General features: G+C 36.3%; 1 protein-coding gene across 7 annotated transcripts in view; it reads left to right on the forward strand.

The window, feature by feature from the left end:
- The window catches only part of GABPB1 (GA binding protein transcription factor subunit beta 1), a 64367-nt gene that overhangs the window by 17142 nt on the left and 28589 nt on the right, over window positions 1–18636 (forward strand). The window lies entirely within an intron of this gene.

Here is an 18636-nt window from a genome sequence, read left to right on the forward strand (position 1 = left end):
TTTCTAGGGAACCACTACAGGAACAAAAATAGAGGATGTCACAGCCAAATCAGTTAAAGAAAGAGATAAAATGTTAAAAAAAAAAAAAAAAAGAATCTGTGCAAAAGAAGGCAAGAGAGAAAAGAACCTGAACAGGTAACAAAAGGAGAGCACAAAATTAGATGCTAGATTTAAACTGAGATAGTAATTAAAGGTAAAAAGTCTAAGTGATGACATAGGTATTATCCTAGCCTAAGGCACCATCAGCTCTTGCCTGGAATAATTTCCTGACTAGTCTTTCTGCCTCAATTCTTGCTTTTCTCTATGGACTTCCTATATAATAATAGGAGTCGTCTTTTAAAAAATATAAATCAGCTCTTACCACCATCTTTTCATGCCACTATAATGGTGCCCATGAACGTCCTGGCATATTCTCTCAAGAGCATTAATAATGCCAAAGGAGGCAAACACCGGATTCTTATTAGGCCATGCTCCAAAGTCATTGTCCAGTTTCTAATTGTGATGATGAAACATGGTTACATGGGTGATTTTGAAATCTCTGATGATGACAGAGCTGGGAAAATTGTTGTGAGCCCCATGGGTGTGTTAAACAAGTGTGGAGTGGTTAGCCCCAGATTTGACATGCAACTCAAAGATCTAGGAAAATGGCAGAATAGGGCAGCCCCAGTGGCGCAGTGATTTGATGCTGCCTGCAGCCCGGGGTGTGATCCTGGAGACATGTCAGTTTCCCTGCATGGAGCCTGTGTCTCTGCGTCTCTCCCTCTCTCTCTCTCTCTCTCTCTCTCTTTCTGTCTCTGTCTCTATGAATAAATAAATAAAATCTTAAAAAAGAGAAAAAAAGAAAAATGGCAGAATAATCTCCCATCCCACCAGTGTGGTTTCATCGTACTAAGCTGGCATCATGGACCACAAAGAAGCAATACAAAAACACACACTTGAGAAAAATCTCTGGATTTTTTCCCCAGGGATATAATACATACATGCAAATAAAATGCCTTAATAGATGAAACACACACACACACACACACACACACACACACACACACACACATAAATCATATCACAATAGTCTCCTGTTTAAAACATTCCAACAACTTCCTAGTAAACTCCATGAAAAGGGCCAAAAGGCTCTATGTAATAATGTGCCCCATTCGTGTCTCTGTGATTGTATATCCTGCTATTTTTTCCATCTAGCTCAGGGCCCTTATGCCTTATACTTGCTGTATCATCTCCCTGGATCACCAGGAACAGTCAGAATTCTTAGTTCTAAACAAAACAAAACATAAGACAAGAGCTTAGTTCTAAAAACTGGAAACCACCTGAAGTTAATTTAGTGGAAAAAGGAATTGTCACAGAAGAACCTCTATCACTACTGTCATTGAATCTGCTTCTACTTTTGCCTTAATGGATTCTATATATTTCTTTTTTGTGCATTTTCTTCTAAGTTGAAGTCTAGTATGGATGCTGCTTTTTTGGGAGGAGGTCATAAGACTGTATCCCAGTTGCATGGGTGGCTGGGAAAGCAAATACTTAGCTTCACTAATAGGTAGTGGTTCTGGCTTCATTTAGGATTCATCAGCAGGGGACTTTTCCAGGGCATATGAAGAGGCTCTGATGCTAAGCAGCCAAAAGAGTGACCTGTCCTTCATGATGCTTTTCTCTGGAATCCTTCCTTGCTTTGGTTCCTCTCTTAATTCATGTTCCTACTCATATATCCTTTCCTCAAAGAGGCCTTTCCTTAGACTTTGTCTAAAATAGCAGTTCTTCATCTCTCATAGCATTTATCCTTACCAGCACTATTATTGGATTGATTGATTGATTGATTGTTAGACTCCCCCCGCCGGAACATAAGCTCTATGATGATAGGGACTTATCCTGGTTCATCTTTCTGTTGGCACATCTGTGCTTAGTAAACATTTGTTTAATGAATGAAGGGGAAACATAGATTATGGTATAAATTCCAGAGAAAATTTTAAAGGAAGCAGTGTAGAGGAATTAGCTCATTTAAGGAAGGCTTATTGGAGAGGAGAAATTTTTGAAATAGGCTTTGAAATGTCAGATTTGGAGATAAAGTATGTAGCCATCTCAACTGGGCAGATAGTGTGAGGGCAGAAAGCATTGGGTCTGGAATAACATGAGCGCCTATCAAATAAGGAAGAATTGTTTAGAATCTGATGGCTGTCGGGGCCCTTTATGAAGTGGGAATTGAGAAAATTGGACGAAGTGAAGGTGTGAGCTTGGAACAGTTGATAGAGGGCCTTGAACTGTAAGGTGGTCTTTTGACTTAGTTGCTGGAGAGTAAAAGCTCACTAGTTCATTTTTTTTTTTTAATTAAAAATAAACTATGGTTTAGTTTACACATAGTACTCTGCAGGTGTAAAACAGAATGAGGTAAATCTCTATGTAGAATTTTCCAGGATAAAAAAAAAAAAAAAAGAATTTTCCAGGATATATATTAAGTGGGGAAAAAAAAAGCAAAGTGCAGAACAGTATATGCCGTACACTCTGGTATATATTTTTTTTAATTTTTATTTATTTATGATAGTCACAGAGAGAGAGAGAGAGGCAGAGACACAGGCGGAGGAAGAAGCAGGCTCCATGCACCGGGAGCCCAACGTGGGATTCGATCCCGGGTCTCCAGGATCGCGCCCTGGGCCAAAGGCAGGCGCCAAACCGCTGCGCCACCCAGGGATCCCTATGGTATAAAAAGTGCAAGTGTGGGAGTAAGAATACATACACTAATTTGTTTCTTTTGCAAAAAGAAAAGCTGAAAAGACAAATCAGAAACTAATAAAATGGTTACCTTGTGGTGGGGAGAGAGGGTGAGTGGGGAAAGTGTGAAGGAAACAGGAATGGAAGTGAGATTTCTGAGTTTATTTAGTTTTGACTTTTGAATTATGTAAATATTTTACACATTCAAAAATTACAATTAAAGTAAAAAATTTTTAAATTGAGAACAAACTTGAATAAGTGAACCTGTGTGTATATCAAAATAGTTAAATACATGGAGAAAAAAGCATAATTTCAAGTGACTTTTGAGCTCGATATCAAATGGCATATATGCTAAGGACAAAAAGAACTGCAAAGAAATCTTAAACTTCACTCATTTTATTGTCTTGTAATATTGGTGTTTTTGTTTGGATACCATTTGATAATCAATTTTTTTTGATGACAATTTTTTTGCTTGTATGTTAGAAACCAATAGAAATACAAGTATAAAATCAAAGAAGCTAAGCAAAAAGAATGTTTATGATGAACTTGAATTGTAGGTGTCAGTATGAATTCAGGATTTAATATATAAATACACATATATATTTCTTAATTCCATCCAAACATATATTTCTTTCTTAGCTGCGTCCACAGAAAGGACCTAGAGATAGTGTGCTACTTTGGTAGATATATTACCCCAATTCTGATCTTCAGATAATTCTATTTAGAATCCAGGGCTCCGTGAAGGAATAAATGATTCCAAGACTGGGTCAGGGGACATACCTAGGTGAACCTGGAACATCTTGTGCCAGAAGCAAGAAAGTTTTCAAAGACACAACAAAAGCCTAGCTGAAGAGGCTCTTGTTGGCCACAATTGGGACAATTTCAACATAAAAAAGAATAAGTGTAATTTGAAACAATATATAACAGTAAAAAACCCAGACAAACGGAGATGGTGGTTACCCCTGTCCTTTACTCTGAAAACTGATAATTTAACATTTGAACTGCTGTTTTAGTAGAAATGTATTACAGTTGATGAGGAATTCCAGATATTAAATACAGAAAGGATTATAGAATTAGAAAGTCACAATTTGTTACGTCCTTTTATGAAATACTTGACTTGGGCCAGGATCATTAATAGCTGCTACAATTGTTAGGCAAAAGGTTCATTGGGAATTGGATATTTGCATGGTGCCAAAGTAACACTCCACAGAGTACTAGTTGGTCTCAAAACAATAAAACTTTACAGTGGAAGATTCAGACTATTACCAGCCTAGTTATTAATCTTAGTATCACTGAAAATGAACCAAAAAGTATGTGTTTCCTGATGTGATTCAGTATCAAGTATTGTGTATCAAATGAAGCTTTTTGTACCAAATTTAAAATCTGAATTTAGTCAAACTTTTCAGACTTTCAGAGATTTTATTTATTTATTAGAGAGAGAGCCTGCACACACACAAGCAAGGGGAGGGGCAGAGGGAGAGAGAGAAGCAGATTCTTTGCTGAGCAAGGAGCCGGATGTGAGTCTCGATCCCAGGACGCTGGGATCATGACCTGAATGGAAGGCAGATGCTTAACTGCTTCAGCCACCCAGCTATCCCTAACTTTTACTTTATAAGAAATACAGGAGATGAGAGAAATTAAATACTGCCTTGGATGAAGCAGTCAAAAAATACAGAATGTGAGATACAGATGAACTGGCCATTTGATGTCATAGAAGAGGAAAACAAGGGTGGGGTGGGGGTGGAAGGGAAACTGTCCTAGAATATAATTAATCTAGAGATGTAACAACCAAATGCAGCATGTGCCAGCTGTAAAGTACATTTTTTTTAGAAAGGAGTAGGATGAAGCAAGATGGCCAAATTTTAATTTAGAAATATGGGTGATGGGCATATGGGTGTGTGTGTTTGTGTATACACATATATTCATTTATATGCATACATTCACTTTTCTATATTTAAAAGATTTTATAATAAAACTTAAAAATATTTTTCTGTTGATGGACGCTTAGGTTGTTTATAGTTTCTTTTTTTCTATTACAAATAATGTTTCTGTAAATGATCCTATACATGTTTCCTCTCTGTGTGTGCGTGTTAAGGAGATATAGCAGCTTCCTAGTTGTGGAATCCCTGTATCAGAGGGTAGGCATACCTTCAACTCTACTAGGTATTGATAAATTGTTCTTTGAATGGTCATATTGATGAAGATTTTAGACAAAGGAATTATGAGATGTATGTCTTCTGTACTAGGTGATGAATTCTTTGAGGGTAGGTACTGTGTAGAGACTCATATAGAAATGTTTGAGTTGAATGAAATTGTATTCTAGTGGGATTGCCTGGCACAAGGATGGAGAAATTAGAGTTAGGTCAGCTAAAAGGCTAATGTGATGTTTAAGGTATGAGGCAATGAATGTGTAAGACTGTGGAGGTAGTGCAGAGTAAAGGAAGATATATGAGAAAGCTTGGAGAGAAAGGAATAAAGTGTATATGTTCTTATTGTTGGGTAGGATTGTATATGTTCTTATTATTGGGTATAGGATATTGATGATTCACTGTTGTGGCTTATGACACCTAGTAGTTTGTTGGCTTCATTTTATAGTAAGTAGGTAAGTTACGCTTCTATATTAATTGAAAACCATCTACCAGCCTAGTTCTAGTAGAGTTCTCGCCTTGTCTTCATCTTCTGCTTGTATTCTTTTTAAGCCTCAGTTTCTTCTTGGGATAAATCTATGTGATTTAAAAGAGACTAGTAGTTGAATGGGGTAAAGGGGCAGTGGGTTACAAAGATGAGAAAAATGTATGAGGTAGTATGGGTAGAATTTATGGGTAGCTTCATCCACAAGTGAGTTTGTGAAGCTTTCCAAAGGACAAAAGATACTTAAAGTTTTTAAAGGGAAAGTCTATCCAGTGTTGTAACAGGGATAATTTATCAGATGCAGTTTTTCTGAGAGAATGTCTTATATCTTATTTTCAAATGTTGCAACTTTTTATAAATTCTAAAGTTGCTGCCTTCAAGAAGTTTTGATTAATGGTTCTAGAATAGCTCTGCCCAACAGAAATATAATGTGAGCCACATATTTGAAGTTTTATAGTAGCTACATTAAAAAAAGGTAGGTGAAATTAATTTTAATAATATATTTTATTTAATCCTGTATGTCCAAAATGTTACCATTTTAACATGTAATTAGCGTAAAAGTTATTAATGAGATATTTTACATTCTTTTTGGGTACTGGTGTGTTACAACTTGAAACACAGCTCCATTTGGACTAGCTGCATTTCAGTGCTTAGTAGCATTATGGCTTGTGGCTGCTGTATTGGTCAGCTCAGTTCTAGAACATATTCAGTTGAAACCTTTGAATTCAGCTTGGTACTGATTGAGGGTGGCCATTGAGGGTGGCCATGAGCTTATCTTGCTTCATAGACCTGTTGCTCGTTATTAGATAAATACTGGCTTCCTTTCCACATTTTTTATACTAATGTGGCAGGTGCAAGAGTGATTTTGAGGGTCGCAGACAAAGCTATTACCTGGATTTACTGATTATGTTCACAGTTTTTCCTTTTGTCTCAAAAAACATGAAACTGACCTCAGATTTCTTTTGGGATCAAATCTGTCAATTTGAGTTGCTGCCAGTAAAAAGAATATTCAGGCGAGTTCTAATCTCATTCATTTGTAAGGACTTTACTTACAACAAGGCTGACAGGAATTCAGAGAGCATTTTATTAAATGTGATATTTCCTAGAATTTGTGAAGTTGTCAGCTTAATTTGCATTTAAAAAGTCAAGTGTTATATGACTCCTGGTTATCCCAGTACTTCTGGAGTTTCTTCTGTGTGTCTAATGTTTATTCAGTGACTGTTTGTTGAGCAATTTATCAGGCACCATAGTTCAGGCACAGTGATAACATATAGCCAAGTAAACAGGCACATTTAGTGTGGTCTGATAAATGCCATGATAGAAAGAAACTTAAGATGCTAGAAGAATACACAGGAAGGACACTTTATTTAATTTGGAGGAGACTAGGGAAGGCTTCTTTGAGTAGATAGAAATAAATGTGGCAGGAGTGGGCATGGAGAGGAAAACATTCTTCCTGGCAGAGAGAATGTTCTCTACAGATGCCCAAAGGTGAGAAAAGGAGCTGAGTACAGCATGTTGTCTGGAGCATAGTGTTCAGTGTGAGAGGTGATGAGTGGTATAAATGGGAAGATGCCAACAGATCGCCAAATGTGAAAGGCCTTGAATCTTATGCATCTGAGTTAATTGATGAGGGGCATGATTTCTGTTTAAGAATGACAAGAAATTTGGTAGCAGAATGGAGAATAAATTGGAGAAAGGCAACACTGAGACATAGACACTAGTTTAGAAGTGCTCCAGGAGAGAAAGGATGGAGGCATGAGCAAAAGTGTGTGTTAGAGGAGAAAAGACTGTCAACATTCATTCATTCATGTATTTATTTACTTACTTATTTATTTATAAGATTTTATTTATTCACGAGAGGGGGTGGGCAGAGGTTGAAGTAGGCTCCCCATAGAGCAGCGAGCTTGACACCGGGTTCCATCCCAGGACCTCAGGATCACAACCTGAGCCAAAGACAGACCTTAACTGACTAAGCCACCCAGATACCCCTATTTATTTATTTATTTTTGAGAGAGAGTGAGCAAGCCATCACACAAGCAGAGGGAGAGGGAGAAGCAGACTCTGCTTAGCTGGGAGCTTGATGTGGGGTTTGATCCCAGGACCCTGGGATCATGACCTGAGCTGAAGGCAGATGCTTAACTGACTCAGCCACCTGGGCACCCCCAGCATACATATATTGAAGGCCTACTCTCTATCACTGGAAAGAAGTAGGATTTAAGAGACATTTAGGAGGTAAAAGTGATAGGTCTTGATGACTGATTGGAATTGAGGCAGTTGGAAAAAGGGGTCCAGGATTATTCCAAAGTTTCTGATCTATGGAACAAGCCACTACTTGGATAATTTGACTTTTGAAGTGCTTTGGCATGCATCTTTTGGTGGAGGTATCTGTCCAGTTGAATATTAGGGTCTAGTGCTTGGAGGGAGGCTTGGACTGAAGATAGATTTGGAAGTCATTAAGTAATCATGACTAAGTAAGAAAAACCTGCTAGAAGAGACAATGTAGGGAAAGAAAAAGAGGGCTGAAAAATGAAACACGGAGGGACTGCCAAATATTTAAGGGGAAGAAAAAAGGGACCCAACTGAAAGACATATAAGCTACCATCCTTGCCTCCAAGCATTTTATAATTTAAGTAAGACACAAAACATGAATTATTTGTTGACCAGTGCAAATTGGAGTCTAACTGGGTGCCAAGTTCATTGTACCACGTCCTGTGTTTTATGTGAAGTGAAATTCGGTGTGTAGAGATATTGGTTAGTGTTTAGGCCAAGGACTAGCATAGGTAGTGCATGCTATTCATTAGTAGTGCCTGCATTCATTGGGGGATATCTAGCTACTAGGAGAACTCAGACAATGGGGATATATAGCATAGTGATTGTGAGTATGGACTCTGGAGCCAGACAGCCTTGGTTCAAATCTCTACTAGCGGTATGACCTTGGGCAGTGTAACTTCTGTACCTCAGTTTTCTCAACAATATGATGAATTCCTACTTGACTGGTGTTGAGATCAAATTAGTATGTGTAAATTCTTAGACTATGTCTGGCACAATCTTATTCTTTGTGGTCTCTCTACATACATACATACATACATATATATATACACAGATTTGGCTATGTTATACCCACTATATCTGTTTCATAGTATTATATAAGTCTTAGGAATTGCCATCATTTAATAATTGATGAGTCAAATGAGGGCTCATGTTTTGGACAGGGTAGGTAGGCACCAGAGAAGGAAAGGTTTCCCAGAGTAGGAATGTTCCCTCTATGAAACTTAATGTGAACACACATGGTTTTAAGTATACTTTCACTGGTAAAGTGGGTGAAAAAAATGTTATGAAATCCTCTCCCCCTAATTCCCAGTTGGAGGCAAAGAATGCCCTTTTAATAGAAGGCTTTAAAGATTTTAAAACAGTTGTGTGTAGTGCTCTCCCTGTCTGATGGTGGGATTTCCTCAGGTCACGGTTTCTTAAGTTATTCTGGAAGGAATTATTTCCTCATCTTTGTGAGAATGAGTTCACAGGATCCTTGGCCTTGACTTTGGGAAGGTCTAGATCTGGAATCAAGATTCTGGCTTTGGGGATTGGGAACCTTGTGGAAGAGCAGTCATTATTGTATACTGATTGTGGGAGTGTCAATTGGTATAATCTTTTGTGTGTCTGTCACAATTAAAATGTGATTTTAAAAATCTAGCAGTTAATACTTCTTAGAATAATTTTCATAAAAATGCTAACCCAAGTGTATAGATATGTTGTAGACTATTTGTAAAGATAAAAAATGAAAACAGGATTAAATAATTAATGTATTCATACTACATATATTTGTTTCCTGTTTCTTTTCTTTCTTTTTTAATATTTTATTTATTTATTCATGAGAAACATGGATTGCGAGAGGCAGAGACAGAGGCAGAGGGAGAAACAGGCTCCATGCAGGGAGCCCGATGTGGGACTGGATCCCGGGTCTCCAGGGGCATGCCCTGGGCCGAAGGTGGCGCTAAACCTCTGAGCCACCTGGGCTGCCCTCCTGTTTCTATAATATAATGGTTTCCTATTTGCTGTAACAAAGTACCACAGCTTTAGTGCCTTAAAATAACACAGATTTATTATTTTACAGTTATAGAGGTCAGAAAACTTAGTTAAGATTTTAGCAGGGTTGTGTTCTTTCTGGAGGTTCCAGGGGAAAATCTGTTTCCTTTCCTTTTCTAGTTTTTCAAGACTGCCTGCATTTCTTGGCTGGTGTAGCATTCTCCTTACCCCCACCCCAGCTTCAGATCTTACTCTCTCTCTCTCTCCTCTCTGATCTCTACTTTCTTCTCTCTGACCCTGACACTCCTACATCCCTCTTATAAGGATCCTTGTGATTACATTAGGCACATCTAGATAATCCAGGATCTTCCTATTTCAAGATCCTTAATTTAATCATACCTGGAAAGCCTTTTTTTAAAAAAAATCACATAAGCTAATATTCACAGATTCTGGGAATTAAGATCTAGACATCTTTGGAGGGGGTCATTATTCAGCCTACCACAATTCGTAATACTATGTAGCCAGTAAAAAGTATGTTTTTATCTGTGTGCACTTAGAAAAATGTTACTGATAAAACGAGATGTTACTGATTCCCTGTTAAGGGAAAGGAAGCAACTTGCAACACCATTATAGTATGATCCCTTGTGTTTTTTTTATTTGTTTGAAAAGAAGCATTGTGCCTATGTGTGTTACTGTAGGCATAGAAAAGATCTAGAAGGCTACACACTAAACATTTAAATAGTAGTTATTTCTGGGGAGTAAGACCACTGGAAAGTGTGGGGATGACTTTGAATGATACATTTTTATATACAGTGAACATGTATTTGTTTATTGTAATTTTATTTTTATGAAAGTATACATTTACAAAGTTGAAAAGTAAAATATATAAGGTTTATGGTATAAGAAACAACAACCCTAAAGTCTAAAGTCCCTCGTGTTATTCCTTCCCACCCTAGAACCTTCTTTCCCAGAAGCATCCATTCTTTTTGCTGCTTTTCCCTCTAGAACTTCCATATTGCTAAATAACAAGCTTATGCTATTTATTGATTCCCCCCCCCCCTATTTTAGATATCTTTGACTTTCTACTAATGAAGATGGAACTTTGGCTATCTTAAACCAAACTACCTCTAAGCATATTTTTCCTTACTCTTCCTCCTTTCCTCTCCTCTCCCCTCCTTCTCCTTCTTTCCCCCTTCCTCTTTTTCTCCTCCCCTCCTCCTCTTTTTTCCTCCCCAATTTTCCATTCTCTTCCTCCTATCCTCTCCTCACCCCCCTCCTTCTCCTTCTTTCCCCCTTCCTCTTTTTCTCCTCCCCTCCTCCTCTTTTTTCCTCCCCTCCTCCTCCCATTCTCCTCCCTGCCTCCTACCTTTCTCCCCTCCTCCTCCCCTCCTCGTCCTCCTTGTCCTCCTCCTCCTTCTTCATGTATTTATCTATTTTAGAGAGAAGGAGAGTGCACCCACATGAGCCAGGAGGTGGAAGGGCAGAGGGAGAGAATCCCCAAGCAGACTCCCCACTGAGTGGGGAGTCCAACGCAGAGGCGGATCCCACCACCCCATGAGATCACAACCTGAGCTGAAACCAAGAGTTTGCTGCCCAACCTGCTGAGCCACCCAGGCACCTCTCACTCTTCCATCTTCTTGATAGAAGTACACCAAAAGTTTTGCTTGGATTAGTATTCAGTGGTTATTATTGCAATCCTGGAACTACTATTTTTCACTAACCCATGCCATATATATATATTGGGATTACATTTTCTTTCTTGTGTTGGTTTTTTTTTCTTCCCTCTGAAAAAGATATTGTGTCATTTTTTTCTTTTGCTTACTTTTCTTGTATTCATCATTAACCCATGTCAAATTCTCTTCTGGAAACCTCATTCTTTTCCTGGGAATCTTATCAACCTATCTTTTCCGTGGAGACCTCCTTCTGGAACCTCTGTCCTCTGGCTTCAATCTGGATTTGCTTTCCAGGTCTCTGGTACAGCACATCTTGGGGTCTCCTTTGCCATCACCTTGGGGAATCCTTTTCCACTCTATTTATGTTGGATCCCTTATTTCCCAAACAAGCCCTTGATTCTTGTTTTTGATTTACCCCTACATCTTCTTGTAGTTTTCTGAAATAAGGGTCTATGGGAGATGGTTTTTCTTAGATATTTTATGTTTGAAAGTGTCATTTTAAGTTCAAAAAATAAAAAACCCACTAGACAAAATGGAAATGGGAGAAAATTCCAAATTACCAGAGTTCATATGATTATTTTTTCTTCAAAGGAATTGCACAGAGACTTGAAGGGCATGCTCTTTTTTATCCCTGCAGATTCCCAATGTTCTCTTAATTTAGAACACAAGAGTTTAGAATATAGGTCTTGGGACATTTGGGTGGTCAGTGGTTGGACGTCTGTCTTTGGCTAAGGTCGTGATCCTGGGGTCCTGGGATTGAGTCCTGTGTTCCTGCAGGGAGCCTGCTTCTCCCTCTGCCTATGTCTCTGCCTCTCTGTGTGTCTCTCAATGAATGAATGAATGCATGAATGAATAAATAAATAAAACCTTAAAAAAAAGAATATGGATCTTATCTCTGACTAAAACTAGTGCTGTTTGGTAAGTCCTTTTACTTTTTGTTTGTCTCCTTTGCAAAATGGAGACCATAACTGTTGTGGTAAGGCTGTTTAGATTACATGAGACAACATAGATAAACATTTAGGAAGATGCCAGGTACTACTTTTAGTATTGAAGTGATTTTATTTAATTTATCTTATTTATTTATTTTATTTTATTTTATTTTATTTTATTTTATTTTATTTTATTTCTTTTATTTTATTTTTTCTTAAAAAAAAAAAAAAAGATTTGTTTATTTGAGAGAAAAAGAGAGAGCAAGAGCAGAGGGAGAGGGAGAAGCCGAAGCAGAATCAGACTCCCCGCCGAGCAGGGAGCCTGCTGACATGGGGCTTGATCTCAGGACTGTGGGATCATGACCTGAGCAGAATGTAGCCGCTTAACCAACAAAGCCACCCAGGCGCCCATATTTTCTTTTTTTTAAGATTTTATTTATTTATTCATGAGAGACACACAGAGAGAGAGGCAGAGACACAGGCAGAGGGAGAAGCAGGCTCCATTCAGGGAGCCCGATGAGGGACTCGATCCCAGGACTCCAGGATCACGCCCCGAGCCGAAGGCAGGTGCCAAACCGCTGAGCCACCCAGGAATCCCAAGGCGCCCATATTTTCTTATGAGAATGTAGGAAACTAAATTCTTATGCCCAAGAATATTTTCGTATGTACAGTTATACACATGGTATTATTTATGCTTAATTTTATTTATTTATTTATTTAAAAACAATTATTCATGAAGACTTTTTTTTTAAGATTCTTATTTATTCATGAAATACACACACACACACACACACAGAGGGAGAGAGAGAGAGAGTCAGCAACACAGGCAGAGGGAGAAGCAGGCTCCATATAGGGAGCCTGACGTGGGACTTGATCCGGGGTCTCCAGGATCAGGCCCTGAGCTGAAGGTGGTGCTAAACTGCAGAGCCACCTGGGCTGCCCCAATATGCTTAATTTTAGAGTCACATTTTACATGCTTTTACTACTAAAAGAAACTTTATCTAATTTCTTATATTAAAAACATCTTTTATCTGTAATCTAGTTTTGATGAAAAGCTTTTTAATAATAAGTTTTTGTGGTTTTTTTCACCTATTTAACTAGTATTCTTTACAGCATTCTAGTTGTCTGCTTTATAGATCTATTGAAGGATATGAAATGTTCACATTTTTTTTTACTGAAATGACATTACTCAGATGCAACAAATTTCTATTACTATTAAAACGACTAATAAAAGTTTATTTTTAATTACATGAGTAATACATACTCATTATAGAACACTTATGAAATAGAGAATAAAGGGAAAAACCTATAATTTTCATTATTATGGTATATTGTATATTGCTTCTGAGTACTTTTCTATGCACTTTTTACATAGTTAAGATCATGGTGTGTATTCAGTTTAGAGGCTTGATTCTAATACTTTTGAATAATATAATCTTAAATGATTATAGTACTGTGTTATCTTTTATTTTTTTTTATTTATTTATTTTTTTTTCTTTTTCTGTGTTATCTTTTAGACATCATACTGGAATATTTACAGGTAAAATGAGATGATGTTTGATATTTGCTCCAAAATATGTATGGATAAGAAATGGGCTGGCCATAAATTGATAATATTGAAGCTAGTTGGTGGCTATGTGGAAGTTCATTATACTGTTGTGCCTATTCTTGTATTTGCTCAAAATTTTCCATATAAAAAAGTAAAAAAATAAATAAAAGCTTATAGTATTCCATTATGATATATCTTAATTTCTTTAATTATTACTTGTATTAAGGCATTTCAGTTTTTTACCTATTTTAATATTACTTTTAATAATGTTTCAGATAGTTTCCTTGTGACTTATTATGAGTGGGATTATTAGGTCAGTATGATCATTTTAAAGGCTTTTGATGCATACATAGTACTAAATTTCTTGGTGAAAAACTTCAGTAGAAGAATTTTATTTGATTTGTAATTGTTCTCATTGAGCATAGGAGTGATATTGCAAGTTTACACTGAAGTTTTTAATGAGACAATCAAGATTTATTAAATATATTGGAATAGGAGTATATTTTCTAACTTTTTATTCATACTCTTTTTTAGGAATGTTACTGTCAATTCATATGGAACTAGTACTTTATAGTTTTATAGAGAGGTTATGTTCAGGAGATGTTATAATCCTCAAAACAACTCTATGAACTATGAATTATAGAAATTCAAAACAAAATAGACTTTAAACTTTAAAAATGCAATTATAGGGACGCCTGTGTGGCTCAGTTAGTTAGATGTCTTCCTTTGGCTCAGGTCATAGTCCCAGGTCTTGGGATCAAGCCCTGCGTCAGACTCCTTGCTCAGTAGGGAGCCTGGTTCTTCCTCTCCCTCTGCCTCTCTGCCTGCTTGTGCTCTCTCTGTCTCTCACTTTGTCAAAAAAATAAATAAAATCTTAAAAAAAAAAGTAATTATTGTTAATAATTCCTGTTACCACTAGATGGCTCTCTCAGCACATACTTTTAATCAAAAGGAATTTGTAGATGGGTATTTTGAAGTTCCCCTGTAGGTCTTATTAAAATTCATATTATCGAAGTTAAAAAATAATAGTTTGTATCAGATTGTGATAAAATTTTTCAGAAGTAGTAAAAAAAATTTAGGATGGAATTTGTTACAGTGAGTTTTTAGATTACTTAACAGGAAGGGTATTATGTGGAATGGCATTCATGTAGTGTATTTCAAGTAAATATATTTAACATTCATTAAAATTTATTGAATTATGCTTCTTTATTTGATTGGGGAAGAGTTATTTGCTATAGCAAAAAAGCAGCATTTTATTGCTAGGCTTTTGGTTTTATGTGAATCTAACACTTTATCTCTGAGGATTTGGTAGATAATGAACAAAGTAAATTGAAAGGGCTGTATCTGGAGCTATATTGGACAGTATAGCTCCAGATACAATTTGTTGTCAATTGTCAATTTGTTGTCTTAATGCAATTGAATTCCTCTGAGGATTAGAATTATTCTGGAGTATGTGTCGTTCCCCGCAGGTGAGACACTCAGAAGTGAAATTCTACATTTGGGCATTTTCATTGTTTCACATTTTACGAATTATCTTTACAAAAAAAAATTAAGATTGCCTTTGATTTTGGTCTTACTTGATATTATGTGTATTTTCTTCACGTGATTCATATTGATTTTTCAGTCTTATTAGATCCAATGCTGTCTTTCTTTTAACAATGTTTGTATTGTACCTTTTGTTAACTTGAAATGAAAATTAATGTTATTATTACCTATCTGCATAATTTTAAAAATCATTAAAATACCTAATGATAAAGGAGAAATAGAAGGAAAGCACTTTATAATAAAATGTGTATTTCAGTATGTAAATCCTCCAGCAGACCGCCCTAGATGACACAAGAGATTGTCAAATGCTTGCACCTGTATATAGAATCAGTGTGAAAATAAGCTGGGAAAGCTGGTTGATTTGGTGTTTTATGTTGGTGATTTAGATAACCAAGTGGCATCAAAATTGGTGACACGATTTTCGAAAATGATGAACAACTCCTAGTAAAATTCTGAACAAATAGATTTATAGTATGATTGCAATCTGGGATATTTGGGATACATTAATACCTGGAAAAATACATTTATTTACATTATTAGTTAAGTTCCAGCCCTAGATATTTTGGCCTTTGAAAGTCACCCAGAACATGTGACAATTCTTTGCCATACTGGAATGTCCCCTGAATTGCCGGGTCTCTAATATTCCAGACACATGCCCATTAAATGCTAGTAGCTTCTTCACCCCGCTCCTCCCCTCATCAGCCCCCAAAATGCCTCCATATATATCCAAAGGGCCCTCTAGGGGGCAGTGCTGCTACCATTTTGAGAACTGATTTAAAAGGATCTAGCTGTTTATCTGCTACATAGCTATGTTGCTCATGGAACTTTAAAACCACAGTAACTTAAGTATCCTGCGTGTTTAAAAATGATATGTTTTGAATAATTAGGACAATTACAGAATTGTGGTAGAAGTTGATTTGTTTAAGTGCATCATGGTTTTGTTGTAATTCATGTAATCAGATCAGTAAGTTTGCTAGTTTAAGTACCCAATACTTGGCATATTCTTCCTTTTTTTTTTTTTTTTTAAAGGTTTTATTTATTCATAAGAGACACAGAGGGGCAGAAACATAGGCAGAGGGAAAAGCAGGCTCCCTGTGGAGAGCCCAGTGGGGCACTTGATCCCAGGACCCCAGAATCATGCCCTGAGCCGAAGGTGGATGCTCAACCACTGAGCCACCGAGGCATCCCTACCATGCATTTTCTTTATTTTTTTCCACTCTTCCTGTTCAGTAAGTCAGTAGTATATAACTTTAATGTAGCATTTACTTAGTTGATAGTCATACAATGTAATTTGTCCCTTAAACCACTTTTAAAATTAGGAATGATTTAGTAACATTATAGAAACCTTGTAAAATAGAGCAAAATTTCCCATAATCTTGTCACTCTAACAATCGTTAATATTTTTTGCTATTTTGTTCTTGGTGTATAGCTTGACATTCAAAAATTAGTTTTGTATCTTTTTTACTTAATGTGGTATAACTTTTTAATGTTATATAACTTCCAACTATTATTTTAAATCCCTGTATTTTTCTATTAGATTCCACAATTTATTTTCCTTCCTCTTAATTGGTTGTTCACATGATAAAAGTGAATATATAGGGATGCCTGTGTGGCTCAGCCGTTGAGCGTCTGCCTTCAGTTCAGCACGTGATCCTAGAGTCCCAGGATCAGGTTCGGGAATGGGCTACCTGCATGGAGCCTGCTTCTCCCTCTGCCTATGTCTCTGCCTCTCTCTCTCTCTCTCTCTCTCTCTGTCTCTCTCATGAATAAATAAATACAATCTTAAAAAAAAAGTAAGGGGAAAGACAGAGTATGTCACATTTTTTTAAAAAGTAAATATATGTGGGTTTGTGTATGTATACATGTATACATGTACTGATAAATCTACTTCAATATATTTTAATATTTTCTTTAGGATGTCAGATCATCTATTGGGTCATGAGACTTGAGCATTTTTGTAACTTATACATTGCCAAATTGACATAAAAGAAAAAACTGTTCCAAAAAAACCCCCAGCGGATCCATTTATAGTGCTATCAACATATGTAAGATGTCAATATGTAGAAGTATCAGTCTCAACTCATGCTTTTTAAAATTTAACTTTTAAATTATTTACATTTACATTTCTTTACATTTCTTATTTATTCTCAGTGACATTGAACATTTTTATGTTTGTGAATTATTTCTGTTTTCTCTTTTGGAAAATATATGGCTATGCTCTTTGCTGATTTGTTGGGTTCATGGTGTTTATTTTCTCTTTTCATTTTGAGTCAGGCCTTTTACATAATTAAAATTATTAATGTTTCTTACATTTATTTTTGTGGCAAACATTCCTTTGTTGTTTTTGATTTTATTTTTGTTTTTTAATACATTGAAGTTTCATTTGCTACCCATAGAAGATAGTATGTGATATCAAAGAAAGGGATGTGGAGTCAAGAAATCAGGATTTTGGAAGGAGATACTTACAATACATTACATGTCATATGACTCATATCCAGAATGTATGTTACATACTCCTATCCTGAATATATGAATAAGAAAGAACTCATATCTAGAATGTATGTTATGAATGCTTACAAATCATTAAGAAAAAGGCAGACAACCCAGTTTCCAAAAGTGAGGAAAAACCCTAAACCACTACTTCATAAAAGATACCCAGATGTCTAAACCATCTGGCAGTAATGCAAGATGATTTTATATTACCTGTGTAAGAAATATTTCGAAGGGCATTTTTTGGGTGAAGATTTATTTCATTGTAAAACCACATTTGTATTAAATTTTGGTCATCCAAGTGTAGTCACTGTGTTTTTTCCTAGTGTGGCCAGTTTAGATTTTATGTACTTTCTGGAAGAGACGTCCGTTTCTTTTTGCCTTATCCTGCCTTTCATAGGAAATGATTGCAGATTCTTTGCCTTTTGAGTATGATATAAATTTTTACTATCCAGCTGGTACCTATTTCCTAGGAAAAAAAATCCTTCATTAGAGATCAGTAATCTTTTTAGATCTTCATGTCTTTAGCAAGATTATGGAGTATCTTAGGTTCCAGTGACTCAGTCAACTGACAGAATGGGAGGAAAATAGGGTGAAAGTGTTGTGTCACATACAAAAAGCTTGTAAAAAACCCTACATAAAACCCATAAATTCATGTGGTTGTTTTTCTTCTTCACCATGAGATATATTAGGAATTGTTTTTACCCTTATAAATGGAATAATTATAAGAAGTTCTTTTCCTGCCTTGTGACAAATGGCTGTTTGGGACATACTCATCTCATTTAATTATTGTGCAAGTCTCCCAGCATTACCATCTGTTACTGGTTACTCTGTCATTTTGGTTGTTCCCATGTTGTAGAATCTACTAAAAAATATGGTGATGTAAACATAAATCTGTTCTTTCAAGGGATGTCTTTTTTTTTTTTTTTTTAAGTCAACCCTTTTACATTCCCTAACATCTTTTCTAATTATGTAATACAGTCTATTCTGGCATAAATAACCTAAGTGCTAACTCCCTTCTCACATATACACATACTCCTCTCCCCTCTTACTTAAATAATACGTGTTGATACAAGATTGGAAT

This window comes from Vulpes lagopus, chromosome 2, assembly GCF_018345385.1.
Source record: "Vulpes lagopus strain Blue_001 chromosome 2, ASM1834538v1, whole genome shotgun sequence".
Taxonomy (NCBI): Eukaryota; Metazoa; Chordata; class Mammalia; order Carnivora; family Canidae; genus Vulpes; species Vulpes lagopus.